The following is a 17,828-nucleotide window of genomic DNA, read 5'->3' as shown; positions in this document are numbered from 1 at the left end:
CAGGCACTCAAGAGCTTTGTTGCAATAAAACTGTAAGAATAATTTAAGCAATGTGCACAGTATCTCTCTGTTATTCACCCAGAGCTAATAATGAAAGATATGACATGAGTTCTGCATTTTGCAAAAGCAAATGTGTAGAATGGTTTCTATTAACAGAAATCCACCTGCATCAGTCTGGGCAAATATGAGGAAATGAAAATGAAGAATAATAGTGAAGGATTACTGTCACAAAAATTTCTCCACGTGATAAAGAAAGTGAATTTCATTAGACACAGAATTTCAATAGGGGAAAAACAAACTTTGTTTATTCTTTCAATGTTAACATGAGCATCATACTGATTATTTTATTTATTAGCATAATTGCCTGTTATTAAAAAAATCTTGCATCCTTGAAACATAGTCTGTAATCAGATTTGAATATACATTGAAATAATTACATGCTTGGTATAGCATAAATAATTTTGAATCCTGACCTTAACAATGCTACAAATTAAGAATTATGCTTGATGTTGCTACTAGTAACCATTTAAATTCATATATGCCATAGCAAATTAACAATTGCTACATGCTGGCGCCTTGATTAGATATGCTTTTTCTTGATTCTCCTCTGTCCTGCAGTGGGGGACATGGGGCTAAGTGAACTTTTAAGTCACTTCCAACCTGAGTCATTCTGTGATTCTAAGCTTTTAAGGTTAGTTTCTCTTGATGGAGTCGTTCTATCTTGATGGAGTCATACAAATAATTAAAACATTCATTAGAGCAACACTCAAACAGTGACCACTCAGACATTAGGTGGCATCTGTCTGGTAGCCTCCAAGAGAGTCCCTGGTTTTACTCTTTGGTTCAGTGTATTTGGTTCAGTCTTTTTTGAAGATAAACAGAGAAATCTACCTCCAAACAAATTGTAATCTTATGGTTTTGGGTGTTCATTGCAAAAGCGAGAAGGAAAAACTTGAATATTTGATTTCCATACCTGAGTTAAGTTTTCAGCTCTTAAGAGAGTACAGTCAGACATATTTCACATTTTCCTGTACAATGACTAGAAGTCTATTACAATAACTGAAATCTTTTGCTGATGAAAGTGATATCAAAGCTGTTAGAACCAGTGGGATAGACACTGGTTCTGAAAACATAAGGATTTGCAAGGGGTATTGTTTTCCTTCTGCTGTTTCATTTAATGTTGAACCAAAAAAGTTAAATAATACATTTGAAAAGTTCCAGAAAAACATTAGTTTTGTAGAAACAAAATTAATCATCCTTATTTATTGAGATGTTCTCATTATTTATGAGAACATCTTTCTGCATTAATATCACAAACTAAGATTCAAATAGATTAGATACTCACTAACCAAAGAGTGAACAAGGTTTCATACCTTGCAAGGCGGTTCTTAGATGTACTGTAGCATCCACTGCTTATGAAGAACCACAAGAATGGAAAAGGAAAAAAAAAAGAAAGAAAAAAGAAAAAGAAAGAAAAGTCACCTTAGAAAACTTACCCCTACTTTCATATTCATCAAAACAGTCTATATCTCAGATGACTGATTTAAGCCAGCATCAGGAGTAAGGACATGTTACAGAAGTAAATGCTGGCAGGCTAAAGCTCCATTATATCTGCATCACTGCAACCTATATTTCAACACTGAAAAAATTCCTGAGCCTTACCAAAGACTCCTACTAGCTAACGTAGACTCTTTGTGCTTCAGATGCTAGAATTATATGCTTTTGAAGCAAAAGATATATCTTTCATAAATGAATGTGAATGGCCAAAGAAAGAATCTGCATAACAAAATAAACACTGTAGTATTATATTTTCAAAGGAGTTTTTTTCTGGAGGAAGGCAGTTTTGTGGAGACACTGAGCACATACTTGTTAAAAACATACAGAAAGAAACATAAGGATTTTTGTCAAAGACAACACAGGATCTCTGAATAAACAAATACCTCAGTTTTGCAACACGTTGTTGTTTTGTGTTGCTTAATATATACCATCTTGAAAGCTACACAGATTTGCTGAATATTTTTCATTTTACATGAAACTCATGTGTTCAGAACAATTAGTTCTGGGTGTTCTAAACATGAGATACTAGCAGAGCAACACATCTAATTCAGTTTTAAAGAAAAAAATCCCCCATTTATGTACTTATAATGAAACCAGGAGCTCTAAATTGCATATTTTTATGAATACTAAGTCACACTATAAAGAGAAAAAGAGAAAGAAAACCTCTGAGTTTAACACAGCTATTGCTTCTAAATTTCTATTCAAACTTTAATTTATTTTATACTCAATAAATGTCTTAAATGACTTGGCTTCGAAATGACAGAAATGAAACTGCTTAGGCACCATAACTCAAATGTTTACTGGCATTTGAGGATGGAAGGACTCAACAGAGGAAGACTTGCCTATATGATTCCAGATGCATTCCCCTGAAGACACATGATCTAATGTAAGTGAAAGAAAACAGTTAGTACAGCCTTAAATTAAATGGAATTCCACAAATGGCAGAGATTTTGAATAGCTATCTATCCATCTATATAGTAAGACATATCTAAAAGGCCTCAAGATTAAAATAGCTTTTTTTTTTTCCTCAATTGCTAAATACAATTTGTGAGTTGAGGAAATGCAGTTGAACCATCAGTGAAAAGCCTTCATTTCTAACAGCCTTATTGAAAGAAAAGGCAGCAGTAAGAGCAGTGCGAGGACAGATTTGAGCATATCTGAGTGAAGACTCATTACCAAGTTAATAAAAAAATCTGCTTGATATTATTTTTGGGGGTTTTCACACATATTCCATTTTTTAAATCTTGTGTTTAAAGGCACAGAGGCTTAACTTAACTCCTCATCTCTTCCCTTTATTTATTCAGCAGTTTTAAAAACATCTCAGAACTATCTCTTCTTGCTAATTTCTGATTTCTGTTGTTGAAGTTCAATATGTAGGCAATCCACATGCAAGTATTCAGGTTATTTTGTTTGTATTTTGTTTTCTTCTTCTTTTTTCTTTAAACAATTCACATTAGTATTCTATATCTCATTTCTTGTCTCCTAAGGACAAACATACTATAAAATGTTCTCATAAATCAAATTTAAGTGCACTACAGAGGTAACAGTGATAGCAAAAATGTCATGCTTTGTCAGTGGGTTAGTAGAGAATGACCCATTTTCATGTTAAAGTGATAAAATTCGTATGATAAAACACATAAAAAATTGTGACATTTATACTGCCGAGACGCCAGGGAGATTTAGATCAAACTTGTATCACCCATTCATTCTGAATAATCTGGAAAAGCAATGTATTCCTGGAGAAACAGGTAAAAACAGATATGCTTATGTCTTCTCCTTCGGGACCCAGATGCCAAATTCAAATGAGAAAATTCAGACATATTAAAAATAATAGATCATATCTAAAATAAACCTTTTTTCCTTTATTTTTTTCTTACTTGTTTTTTCATGGGAAAGCACACTAGGGAAAATATTGCCATTCAAAACAGGTAGTCTTGAAAGTCTACCATTAACTGCACCTACAAATAATGGTCAGGCACACTCAACACCAGTCGGAGGCATTGCTCAGTCAGTTTAGATGGGACACATGAAATTTTGTTATCATGACATCAGGGAGTGAAAGGAAAATAATTTCAAAATCATTAGGAAAACAATCTCAGAGGTTAACTTCTTTATAATTCAATGTGGTGTTAATTGCTATCTGATTATATGAATCTTTTGGCCACCAAAATGGCAGCAACTACACTCTTGATTCCATGAGACTTCGGAAAGTGGCAATACTCTTGAGAGAAAATAATTGAAGGGCACAGGTACTCATTTTTCAAATCCATAGTCAATTACAGTATGCACACACAAGGACAGGAAAATTTGTCTCAAATATATCTATATTGCAGATATCTAATTGGTTAAAACTGGTGTTTTATAGCTAATACAGGGAAAACTGTAACTGTAAGGATGAAAAGTCATAATTGAACTCTAGCAGTGATCAGCTTTCTATAATTCTCACAGATACTTATTATATAATAAAATTTCTTTTCTTTTCAACTAACATTTTTGACAGTTTCTGAGATAAATATCTGAACCATAATTAATTTCAATCCATGTCTGTCTATGCTTTAGGCAACCAACACAATAAATTCTACAATAATTTTGAAATTATGGTTAGTTTTTTAGTTGTTAAAGCATGAAAATTTGATATTAGGTATTATATATCCCAGAGTCAGAGAATCTGCTGAGCTGGAAGGGACCATATATGTATGTATATGTATGTGCATGGATGTAGACTTTTATACAATTGGATATGTACACACTTATGTTTACAAAAAGGATTTTTTCTGTACTTCTGTGTATGCAAAAGGGTAGACACATTTGTATTCTTAAATTTTTCAACTCTAATATTCATTTGAGGCTTCTAAAAGGAAATGGATTGATAAATAGATATAAACATTTCTAAAAGAGGTGCTGTTCAATATTGCTTTTTCACAGAGTTGAGCTTTACTCTTATGAACACACACTATAAAGTGACAGCTTTCAAAACAATTTTCAAAGAAAATAATAAGACAGAAGGATTTTTTTCCTCTGAGAAACCTCCAGGTCACTGATGAAAATTTAGATGTAAAAAACCATTTCAAACAAGAGTTTCTACAATTTCTATGTTTTACCTACTGCAATGTCTTACTGCTCCACAGAGATTTCACATTTCTATTTATGAGGTAAATATGCATGACAGGTTTTTCATAATGTCCGCCATAGCACAAAAAGAAAGCTAAACAAGCAATATTTTATTCTGGGTTTTTTGCTGGTTTTGGTTTTGTTTGTTTTTCTTTTTATTTTTTTGGTTTTGTTTTTAATTTATCTTTTATTAATATGACCATTCAAAGTTGCTGTGAAGATGTATGAATTTCCATTACAGCAAGTTTATGAGCATTGATTATGTTACCAAACAAATTTAAGCTCTGTGTTCCTATTTCCTATCACTTACAAAAAGCAATCTCAAGACTGATTCAAATACCATCTAGATTCTGTCACAGGTGAACATAGTGCTGTGCTCTTGTACTGTGGGTTTGATCAAAACTTTTTCTACTGCTGCTAGCAGTAAGCATTCCTTCTCTCATTTCTTAAAAGTAGGAGCCTCCACAGTTTATCACAGAGGAGAACCTGTCTCACACTCTTAGTTCCTAAGGTGTCAAAGGATTGCATGCATCAAAACATGGCTGAAAACACAGTGCTCCCGACTCAAAAAACCAACTAGGTTGATGTATCTTAATTTTGCCAATCAACAGTCTGGGTGGTATTTTTCAAAATGCTGAAAAAAGTTTATGACAAAGTTAGAAAGATTTCATATTTCCAGAGTGCAAGCAATAAACCTGTAAGACAGTTATAACCAAACTAAAGAGCTATTTTGACTTAGTATGTGATTTACGAAGGTACAAATCTTATTCAGATTGCACAGGGAAGAGTTCCACTGAAACTATAAAATTCTGTTTTCATTGTACATTAGAACTAGATTTACTTGTCCCACATTTTTCAGCTATGACACTCAGCATACTTTTTTTTCAAGGCACACTTGAAACTTTCAAGACACTTTTTGAGAATTTTATATGATGTCAAAGTAGCGGTCAAAAAGCACTTCCAAATAGTATGTTAAAGCATGTATTAAAATTTACAAAGAAAAAATTAAGCAAGGATTATTTGGATTAGTTTTTAATTACAAATATTTATTTATAAAAAGAAGATTAATCTTAATTTACATAATTTCATGGTGACATGAACTTTCTGAATAAGATTGGTACTTTTTGCTGTATGGGAAAAACACATGGGTATAGGTAAGGGCACACACTTTCAGCCTAGAGGAGTGAAGGAGTTGTGATCAGCATCTTGTGCTCCCAGATGGCAGGAATCCACCCTGAACAGACCTAACATGACAGTAAACTTATGTCTCTCCCTGGCTGATCAACCAGGATGACATGTTACAGTACAGTCCTACAAGAAAAGAAGACAAGAAAAGAAGGTAGAGATAGATAGACATAAATACCACAATGAAGATGTGTGCTGTTTCTTCCTAGAATAGAGTTAGTTTTCTCCATAGTAGCTAGTAATGGGCTATGTTTTGGATTTTGGAAACAAGATTGACAATGGGATGTTCTTGTCACAGAGAGCCTAGGCCGCTGCTGCTCCTTTTCCTTTTCCTTTTCCTTTTCCTTTTCCTTTTCCTTTTCCTTTTCCTTTTCCTTTTCCTTTTCCTTTTCCTTTTCCTTTTCCTTCCTTTTCCTTTTCCTTTTCCTTTTCCTTTTCCTTTTCCTTTTCCTTTTCCTTTTCCTTTTCCTTTTCCTTTTCCTTTTCCTTTTCCTTTTCCTTTTCCTTTTCCTTTTCCTTTTCCTTTTCCCATTCCATCCCAGCAAGGATGTACAAGGAGCTGGGAGGGGACAGAGTCAGAACAGATCATGCCAACTGACCCAAGGGGTATCCCACACCATGTGGTGTCATGCGCAGTCTACAAATCTTGAGGAAGAAAGAGAAAGAGGGGGATGTTTGGAGTGGTAGTATTTGTCTGCCCCAGTAAGTGTTAGGCGTGATGGAGTCCTGCTTTCCTGTGGGTGGTTGAATGGGAAGCAGGAATCGATTCCCTGCTTTGCTCTGCTCACAAACATGCCTTTTGCTTTAGCTATAAAACTATCCTTGTACCAACTCCTAAGTTTTATCCTGTACACCAGAGAAGGTGGATGTCCAAAGGAAGTTGTGAGCCCCAGGGGAAGATCACACTGGAACAGGTTCCTCACAGGACCTGTGACCCCTTGGAGAGAGGAGTCCATGCTGGAGCAGGTTTGCTGGTGGGATTTGTGACCTTGTGGAGGTACAACACTGGAAAGGATGCACCCATACAAGAGACCCCTGCTGGAGCAGTTTGTGGGGACTGCCCATGTTGGGGAAGTTTATGGAGGATTGACTCATGTGGATATGTTGCTGTGCTGGTGCCCGAAGGGTTCTCACCCTTAGGAGGAAGCAGTGGCAGAAACAAGAAATTGCAGTTCATATTCCTTGTCCACCTGCACTTTGGAGAAAATGGGGAGTAAAGCTAGTCCTATTAATAAGGGAGAGGTGGAGGGATGAAGTTTTAAAGATTTTGTTTCACATAATTTGATTTGATTGTCAATAAATTAATTTCACCAAGTTGAGTTTTTTTTTTTTTCCCATGTAATTGCTGAGTTATGTCTCTCTGTCTTGACCCATGAGACTTTCATTACATTTTCTCTCCCCTGTCCTTCAGAGGAGAGGAGTGATAAAGCAGGCCAACCCGCTACACTGGAGTTAAACCATGGCAGGCTGGTATAATAGTAAAATAGGACTAAAAAGAGTGACCAAAGTAATTAACAAGTAAAGAGAAAATGATAGAGCATTTAGTAGCAATTTTACCAATATTTCTTTGATGTTTTGTGCATTCACTGTTCCCTTGCTTCATGCTCTAAATCTCAAGATATTCCACTAACAATAAAAAAACCCAATGTTTGTGTCTCTCATGCATGTTAGCTTTGGGTCTAGTTAGCTCAGAGGTATCAGACTTAGGTTCTTACTTTGTCCTTCTCCCCCAGCCTCTTCATTAGAGTGAGAAAAGCTGGAGGTCCTCAGTCCAAATCTGGAGGAAATAATTACATTAAGAAATTGATGCCAGAATTTTCTAATCTGCAAAGGAAGTTCTCCGTAGTTATTTTTCAATGTAAATTTTTGTATAATTCCTGCTACATTGTTATCTAGTTGAGACAGTAGAGAGCCTTCTCTTTTTTTGAAACACAGACCAAATTCTTAGTCAGACTTTCTATGGGCCTTTGGAAGAAAGATACTTACTTGCTGTGATAGTCTTTGAAGAATGCAAGGTAAATTTTACCTGATCTTTTCCTTGCATATTATTTTCTAGAACAGTACTATGCTCCTTTGTTTTCTTGTAACTTTTAAAAACTCCGGAAAGTTGTACATCACACAAAAAAATTCTTACTGAATGAAAATATTGTTTTAAATCCACTAAACTCATAGATAGTTGATAAATTAATTTGGGCTTAAATTACATTAATCTTGATTTTTGGATTTGGATTAATTTGAAGTAAAGCTATCACAGCTTAGCCTCTCTCACCAATAATATTCTGGTTGTAATTAAAAGTGTATTGAAATGTCAAACTTTGCTTTCTCCCAGAAAATGTGTCAGGGCTCTGAGGTAGGTCTTCAGGTTCCTGACAGCCAGAAGCTCTAGACCTGTGACTCTGAGGTGACCTAAGTCAGGAAAAGGAGGCAGAGGAGATACCACAACATTCAGTATTTAAGTCTAAGCTTCTCTCTGTCAGCTCAAGATATATTTGCCCCTTGATCTGAACAGAGTTTTTCTGCTCTATGGGGCTATAATCAACTGCCCAATTCAGGCATGAAGATGGCAAAAATCAAAATCACAAACATCAAACATGAGGAAAATTACAGACAGTGTCTTCATTAGCCCAATAACGTTATTAACAAAAAAAAAATCAAAAAGCATAGATCATATTGGATACTACTGTAACCAGAAATTATGTAGGAATTTTATCTCCAGTAGATAGATGGACACTGCTGCTGGTCTTTCAAAGAATCATCAACACTCCTAATGTCCCCAAGGATCACCCCCTTTCTGTTCACCATTATGTACTAAAAGAAATTTTGAAGAATATGATGGAGTTGTTCAGGCATTCAAGAACTGAGAGTGACAGAGTGAGGGAAAACAGTATCTTTTTTTATTAGTGTTATATTATTTTTGTAAGTACCAGAGTGAGTGCCACTATACTGTATTTTTCTTAATGGAAAGAAGTTATCACAGCATAAACCCAACTGTACATAAACAAAAAGACCCTTGCAAGATTTGGAAGATTTTCTAGGACACTTCCCTTCTTTCCTTCAGTGCAGGACTGGTTGCATCAGGTAACACAACATTAATTTTTATGCCTGCTTTTGTGGAGTTTCAGCAATGGAGAAGATAATTTTATTTTTATCATTTTCACATTCTAAATAATTTAATCTTTTTTTAGGTGAAAATATTTCCTTTTTGTTCTACATTATGAAGAATGTTCAGGTTCTACTCAGAAACATATCTGAACACTAACATTCACTGTACACTGGATACATAGATCTCTGCTAAAAAAAAACTTTTGCCTTTCAAAATTTTTTTTAGAAAATGAACATATTTCTATTCACCTATTTATTCAAAGTCACTGAATTTTTATTTTTTATGCTCTTTGAAAAGTTGTGTTACCTGACATTTGACTTGTTTTTGTGAAATAGTTATATATGTAATATGTTTTGCAGTTTTAAAAGTAAAAATCACAATCACAAAATTGTAGAAGAAACAAATCATACAAGACACACATTTTTATGCTCATGTATAAAATCTAATGGCTTTCACATGGAAGCACCCTCTACTAAAATCTCTGACATGATATTCTATACTACCAAAACTTGTGAATATTTCCTCTAGGAAAATTTGTGAGATGGGGACCAAAAAAATATATTGATGAATAAAATATGTTTTTTTCATTATTTTGATTCCCTGTCTAAATGCCATTTTAACTACGAAAGTTATGCAAATTCTTTTTTTTTAATGATTCTCATTTGCAAAGAGTAGAATTACACAGAAAATGTGCAACTCCAACCATTAGCAATCCTCACTTTTGTGTATTTGCTTTCTTTTGAATTTAGTTAATAGCAACTGAATGTGAGTACAGTATAAAATTATTCAGAATTTTGAGGTGCGTACCTTAAACATTTTTCAATCCTTCCTTTTTAGCTAAACATTCTCTTTCATTCATTATGTGATTTCACATGTGACTCAGGAAGATAAAAATTCCTTTTCTCACCTAATATTTACCTGCTTAAGCTACATATAGATTCTGTTACATTTTAATCTTTTTGCCAAAATGTAGGTCTTAAAAGCCTTAATCAATCCAGCCCCTCCTCCCCAGCCCTTTTTTTTTCACCTTCTCCTCATAGTTTTTGACAATAAGTAACAGAGAAATGAACTGTAAAGTCAGAAATCACGCAATATAGTATTTCATCGTTTTCCATACAGACACATATTATGCTTTTTGTGCAGTCTGTAGCCCACATTTGCATACTTGGGGAAGCTTCATCTCACTGCAAACTGATGACTAAGCGGCTATTCACCTTCACTTTATGTCCCTCAACCATGCTTAAATTCTGCTGTATAAATGTGTAGTTCAGACTATTCTTACTAATTTCATTCTCCATCTTAAGATAAATTAAATAACTATTTCCCCAAAATATCCCCATTTTCCCCCAGAATGTGAGTTCTAATAAAAGAGTTCCTGGTAAATTTATGGAATTCAGGAGAAGTACTCCTTTTGACATTAATCTACCTTTCCATGAGTTACTTCTCTTTCTCCTTTGATGTTTTACAATTGAGAGAATCTGAGAAAGTTCCCCACTAGCACTGAATATTGCAATATCAAAGGCATATGGGTTTTGGAAGATGGGGAACTATGGGGGAAAAAAGGATTCTTGAGGATTCAAAGACTTCTGCAACCAGAGGGTAGGTGTAAGCCACAGGCGATTTCTAGGTTTCATTCCCTTTTATCTCCACAGTTTCCTAAATTTTAACTCTTCTGACAGAAACAACCAGAAGAAATTCCAAAACCTCCTTATATTTCTTTGAGATTTTTCCGCTTTTCACACAGCGCTACTCCCCTCAATAAGTTCGTTTTCAGCAGTTTTATAGTCATGTAACAGTCTTATGCACAATTAAAAGAAGGATATGGCAGTTACGTGTTATGCTGCATTTCTTCTGGAAGCAGTTCAGCTGGGCAAAGAAAATACTTAATTGTTATCAGCAATAAATTTCCCTTTCACAACAAACGTGATGCAGCCCTTTCTCAGTACCTTTCTGATTTTGGTGTCTTCGGCACAGAGTCTTCCTGTTTGAGATGATCCAGACTGTCTTTCTCAATTAACAAATAGGAAGATGTACACCTACTAGAGGTGTGATGTCAGCAGATGTCAAATAGTCTTTGGCCAAATGGTCCCATGCAGAGGATTGCACACAGATAATTGTGCATGCTCCTTATATGCCACATGAAGACAATGGAATACACTACAGCTGTATACAAATCTTAATCCCAATTATTTTCTGTGCGGATGCTACAGTGATTTGGAATCACTGAGTTTCTTTCCACACTAGATCATCAGAGATGAGGCAAAAATAATTCATTATTTCAACCAAATTTTGTCTCCTGTGACATGTTACATTGCTAGCAGCTCTTCAGAATTCTTTAGAAGTTTGAGGGGTAGTGTTGTCAAAAAAAACTTTTGCTGTCAAGAGAGAAAACTGTGTCTTTTCTTACATGGAAGATGGAACTGATGTGATAAAACTCAAAAATCAGACAGTTCATGATGTTGGGATTATCTTCTTAGCTACACTATGCTCCTTGATGTGTTTATGTGCAAAAGCATTTCGGGTGGTCTCTACAGAAAGTGGTTGTTGCCAGATTCATGAGCTTTATGAAATACAAAGAGCACATTTTTCTGTACTGTAACTGATATTGGCAAAATAATCAGTCTTGGTAAAATTAGGGATTCTGAACAATCCAGGCTGAGTTGAGACATTAGGCCAACTGCCAAAGAAAATGCAAGAACGATAGCATTTAAGAATGCAGCTTCAGAGCTGTCACAGCATGATTTAAGATTAATGACTAAGATAACACCATTCAGACATAACCTTATGGCTTTTTCCAGGAGACTCCTCCTAAATTGTTTTAAAGCAATATAAGAACTGAGGATAACACAGGAAGCAAAAGTCTTGCTGTGAATTCTCAAATTATAGCCATACTCTTGGGTGTGTCTTGGGAATTCTAGACAAAGAAGTATATACAGAGAGAAATAGACTCAGTCTAAGTTTAATTCAGAGGTCACATTTTGAGATTGTTTATTTGGAAGGCTTTTGTTGTAATCTGTTGTAATTTGTTTCTCTAAGCCTGACAATGCTCCTTTGCTGCATCTTCCACAGTGTAGGAGTAAGGTAAGTCTGGATGACAATGATGATTTTAAGGCTGTCTTCATAAAGGTCCCAAAATCAAACTGTTATGGAATGTCCCTGTAGATAATCTGATCCTTAGGCCACTTATTATTCATCAAGCTGCAGTAAGTTATCCATGGCATGGTATTACAAAATATTAAGTTAGTATAATAAAGTCCCCATGATAGACACAAATCGCTATTACACAATCTAATAAATCTATTTCCCAGTAGACAATGTTTTGAAAACAAATAAAGATTCTGAAAAGGTTAATTTAATAAGTTGCGGAATATTTTGTTAACATATCTTCAAACGGATGATTAAAAAAAAAATAAAGTCATATATTGGTAAATAACTAAAAAGTTGAGAAACAAGAAAGAGGGAAAAAGATTACATAATATTGTTGCAGAGCCACATACTGACCATGGCATGGCATGGCTAAAGAGCATGGCAAGATACAAATTTCTGTATGCCACAAGACATTCTGGTGGACAAAAACAAAGTGTAGAACTCTGTGCCATATCATCAAGAAGCAGAAGCATGTCTGAAATTCAAGATTTATGTGAGTACATGTCCTGAATGCTTGTGACACTGTACACCCTGAATAGCTTTGTATAGAAGAGGATATCTGTCAATAAGAAAATTAATATCAATAGCTGCACATGATTATTAATGCAATATATTCTCCCTGGAAAATAATTGTATTATTTTTTTGTTGCACAGAAATACTTAACACACTTGAAAAGCAGAACTAATCTTTTAACTATGTCATTAGTGACTGAAAGTGCTCAGCTTGCAGTCACTAATTGCGCACTAGCTGCAATGGATCTTTCAAAAGATGAGAAAATAGTGTATATTTAGAGCATTTATAATGGCATAAGTTAGTATAGAGTATATGTAGCACACAGCAATATGAGCCCTTGTACTTGTTCTTAGTTGTTCTGTACGGTAGTGTACCAATTCAAAATTCTGGATAAATCCCATCAGTCAGAATTAAGGATAAAACCAAAAATCAGTTAAAAAACCAGAAATAAATGCATCACTGATTTGACTGTTTGACAAGGAGACTTGTCTACCCTCAGTTCACTGTGTGCCTTTCCTACTGAATTAGGAAATCAAGCTGAAATCCACTCTGGAATATCTACAAGATATCTACTTTTTCCCACAGTTTTACTACCCCTGACATCTGCCGCCTTCTGTTTTAAAGGAATGATGGTGAAAGAGCTCACTGCTTGTGAAGAAAACAATTTACAGAAACTGGGTTTGATTTCTGAGGAAACAGGAAAAAAATTACACATTTTTGTTTTCAGCTAAGCACAATAGAAAAACAGAATAGTGATGTTTATAAGCCCAAAAAATATCCATAGTGTTCTTCTTTTAAATTATATTTCTTATTTTAGTTTCAGAAGGGGTCAAACAACAGCTGATCTGAGCACACACATATAGTAACAAAGGAATAAGAACAGATTCAGAAATCTGTGTTTTAACAAAACACATTTACATGTTTTACAGCACGTACCTTTAGAATTAGAATTTTAAATTTTTTAAGAGCAGACAATACTTCAATGAAATAGAAATCTTTGTCTTAGCATATTTAATTAGTAAGAATTGATGCACTTAAGGACTTAGTATTTGTTGAATCATGCGATATAGTCCCATCTTGACATCTGAAGGGTTAACACAGTAAATGGAGCACCTCAGTCAAGGAAACAAAGTCCTCCCCAGCCCATGTGTGCCGTACACCTGTATCTATACTTCTGGCTGGCCCTGGATAAAGGACCTGTGGCAGCCTTTCTTCTTTTGAGTCACAGGGTTCAGAAACCTCCTGATTATACCACTCTGTGGTTCATTCTGTTTAAGTCACTTAGCTAATGAATTACTGACGGACTATACAGTTCTAAATTGCCCTATCAAGTTCTTTTACACTTCACCTGTCTTCTGTTAAAAAATGGATGTTGCAGTAGATGAAATGCTAGCCTAAACTGTCATGGAAATTTTTATCTTCCCCAATCACATGTAGAGACACACACACAGCTGGAGATTGCCTGCAACCAAAAATATTGCTAACATTTACTATGCAATACTGTATTTTTTATTATAAAATCAGAAAGGCATTACAGGGAAAAATTGTAACTGGCACTGTGATTTTAGTGGATGCAGAAAATTAAATTATACCTGCACCTGCCTGAAATCAAACCAGATTCCTTCACTATTACACTGCTCACATTTCAGTCAAAGATGGTACAATGAGTTTTATGATACCTTAATGACAGCTGATGTTGTTCAGTTTAGTACAGAATTAAAATCTGATTATATCTCAGTTTCTCTGAAACAAATCCTAGATTTGACAATGCAGAGTCTTTTACAGTGCAAGCTGTTGAGCAAGGTCATTCAAAATCCCAACACCTTAAAGAGAGAGATTTAGTACAGAATGAAAAATATCTATCATTATTTGAGTTCTGGTTTTATGCTTCACCTTGTCTAGGCAGAACATGCAGAGTCTACATAAGCACATAAAAAAATACAGTAATTTGAAAACAGATCAATCAGGTCTTTTGATATTCATTTTTAAAATTCTGTTTGAAGTAGAGTAAAATTTCTTTTTTTGATGAAAGCCTTACATAGTCAGTAGAAAAATAAATAAAAGCTGCACAAGGAAAAAAAAAGACTAAAAACTGTTTAAGATTTAGTTTATTTCTTTAAGTTCTTAACATCAAAATATCACTGAATACGCATTACAGAATGAGAAAATCGGTTTTGATTGGGCTTTTAGGTAGTTAAAATAGTGTTTCTTTCAGAAAACTAAATATAAAATTTTAACCTTTTTATTTATGCAACAATTTAATACTGAAAAGTAAGATAAGACATGCTCATTTGGACTGGCATTCTAAAATATTTAAAAAAAAAAAAACAAAACCCTCGTATTTATTTGTACTATTGTATTTTTTGTCTGTCATAATTCAAAAAATGCTGCTTTATGTTGGTAATTCCTAGAGACAGTGAAGAAATAAAAAAAAAGGAAAAAAAACCCAAAAAACTTCCCTATCCACTGCCACTGCTTTGTCTCAGAAAGATCAGAAGCCTAAGAGCAATCCCAATCATTACTACTGTTACTGTCAACAGATATTTGCACACCCTATCTGTTCTACTGTGAGATGCACTTCCTAAAACACTACAATCAGGCAAGTATTAACTCCTTCAGTTTTGGCAGAACTTGGTGTGGGGAGAAGAGATGTCACAGAACCTTACAAAGTATAAACATTAAAATGAAGGAGCCCCATTTTTACCGCTACTGTGAACCCTGTCCATAACTCTGAAGTGAAATTTCTCTACAAGTTTTCCACGCTCTTCTTGGATTCTGAATCAGATTGCAATTCCTTCTTGTTGTATTAAACCATTTGTTTGAATGTTACCAGTATGACATAAAGAGCCTCTGAAGTTCAGAGGAAGTCTTAGTTCTGGCAGCTACTTTGTATATGTGTGGTAGTCATAATTTATGTTTGATTAAGATTCCCCTTTTTTATATTGCAAGCTTGGTTGAGGAAGTAATTTCTGTTCCTGAGGTTCCCAGCTCATTGTTATCGCTAGAGCAAAACCTAGAATCATATTAATATAAATCAGTGATTCAGAACTTTTAAGAACAATTGAAATAATAATAGATTTATAACGGCTTAATAAACCTTTATTGCATAAAAATTAAGATAAAGATTTCAGCTGAAAGTACCTTAAGATATCAAGAAGAGCCAAGGTTTTATTTAAATGAGATTACTTCTACTCTTCTCTCTTATGTAGAAAGAAATTCAATGAGTGGTATCTGACATATTTCTGAATTCTTCATAATAATAGTAGAGTAAGGCTTCTGGGGTTGAATTGCAAAATATCCAAGGACCTGACAGAACTGAATAGTTCAGCTCTTCTTTCACTCAGCTTTCTGTCAGCCAGAGTCTCATTCAAATAATTTACTGGAGAAGTCATGAAGTATGCTCATTGTCCTTCCTAAACAGAATGGCTATATTTATTTCCATCAGTACACCAAGACAGAGCATAAGTGATTATTCCCTCAAAGTTCCTTACCTCCCAGTGAGCTCTGAAAAATGTAATAGAATGGGTCGTGGCTATGATGTTTCTTAACTTGCCAGTCAGCATATAGTGTTCCCTACACCACAGACAACAAATTAGTGCATCATGAGTGCATCATCATCTGCAGGAAGCCATGAGGAAAAAGGGAAAAATATCAGACAGAATCTCAAGAAAAATAATTCAAGTTTTGAACATAATAAATAGTGTCCTCCTTCTTGCGGAGAGGAAGGAATCCTTAATTGCAATTGTCTATTTTTGTGTCTTTCTTAATTATATTGAATAGCACAACTCCCTTTAGTAGCAAAGGATTACTCTCTGTGACAGACGGAGGGATATAGAAGAGATTATGCATTGCTCTACATAACAGCATCAATAAGCTCAATCCTATGCAAAACAATTTTCTGCTTCTTAAAAAGTAAATAAGATAACAAAATAAACATAAAAACATCTTTCACAACGACAAAGTCATTTGCAAGAGTACCCGCCGAATCTAGAATCCATAGCCTTGCTTTCCACTTGTTTGTATACATGACCCAACAAAAAAATGCATCTTGATTTGAACTTTCTTGCATGAAGAGAATCTGAAAATAGCTCCAGGTTTTCCTCATTCTAAAGTCAGTCTACTATTTTACTATCACAACAAGTGCTTTTAAAACAGATATCTGGTCAGTAGGATAAAATAATCAAGTACTTAAGATGAGGACTTGTTATCTTAATTCTGGTTGCTTGTATTTTCCCCTTATTTACATGTGTCTTTTCTTCAACATAGGATTTTTTTTTGTTTTGTTTTGTTTGGGTTTTTTCTTTGTTTGTTTGTTCTTCCCCAGTGATTTTTTCTTCAGTGATCTTTTCCAGAAAATTCTCCTTCCAAATAAACATGATTTTGTTTAATGCTAGTAGTACTCAAGCATAAACATCACAAAAATCACAAAAAATCACAAAAATCATCAGTCATGAAAAAACTAGCTGTTTTTAAAACTGCTAGCCATCAAAATATCTAAGTTTGACCACCCTCATATAAATATGTAAGATTGAACGCATTTTTAGACTTTGTGAGTAAAACATAGCTGTTCTCCTTGCGCTGATCTTTAGAGACATGTGTTTCACTGGGAGAAGTGAGTAAAAATAATTACAGACATTCTGGACAGAAAAAGATTTGTTTCACAAAGGACTGACTAGAGACAATATCTCTACAATGAACCTGTGTTTTTCTGTGGTTTTTAGTTGCAATTTTTGTCAGTTAAATAGTTTGTAAATGCATGGCCAATTGGAAGAATTACAGGGTACATACAAAAAGCCAACACGACTCTTAGAAAATTAACCTGTGAGACATACAATTTCAATTTGTTCCCTAAGAATGTCACTCTTAATTTACATATATAATAAGAGAGGGTTTACTTCTGATGTTCTAAGGCATTAGAATATTATGGGAATGCTGGGGACTGAACTCAGAACTACATGAAAATTCACATTAGTATTGTGACTGAGAACAATAAACTCAGGGATCATCTGTGAGCAAATATACATTCTGTATTACTCAATACGTACATATATTACTAACATAAATGGACAAAGCTGCTAGTGATCTATTCAGCCTTATATATCCTCACTCTGTAGACAGCAGCCTGAGCTCTATAGGTGCTTTTTCAATGATTTCAGGTGGCTTCGGTTCTGTGAGCAACAAAATATCTGCAGGGTCAGGTCAGCTGTGAAA

General features: G+C 34.6%; 1 pseudogene; it reads right to left on the bottom strand.

Annotated features, from left to right (window-relative positions):
- The window catches only part of LOC135291261 (trichohyalin-like), a 78,523-nt pseudogene that overhangs the window by 26,890 nt on the left and 33,805 nt on the right, over positions 1 to 17,828 (bottom strand).

This window comes from Passer domesticus, chromosome Z (genome assembly GCF_036417665.1).
Source record: "Passer domesticus isolate bPasDom1 chromosome Z, bPasDom1.hap1, whole genome shotgun sequence".
NCBI lineage: Eukaryota > Metazoa > Chordata > Aves > Passeriformes > Passeridae > Passer > Passer domesticus.
The sequence above is the reverse complement of the archived record's forward strand: the minus strand, read 5'-3'. Positions and strand labels throughout refer to the sequence as shown.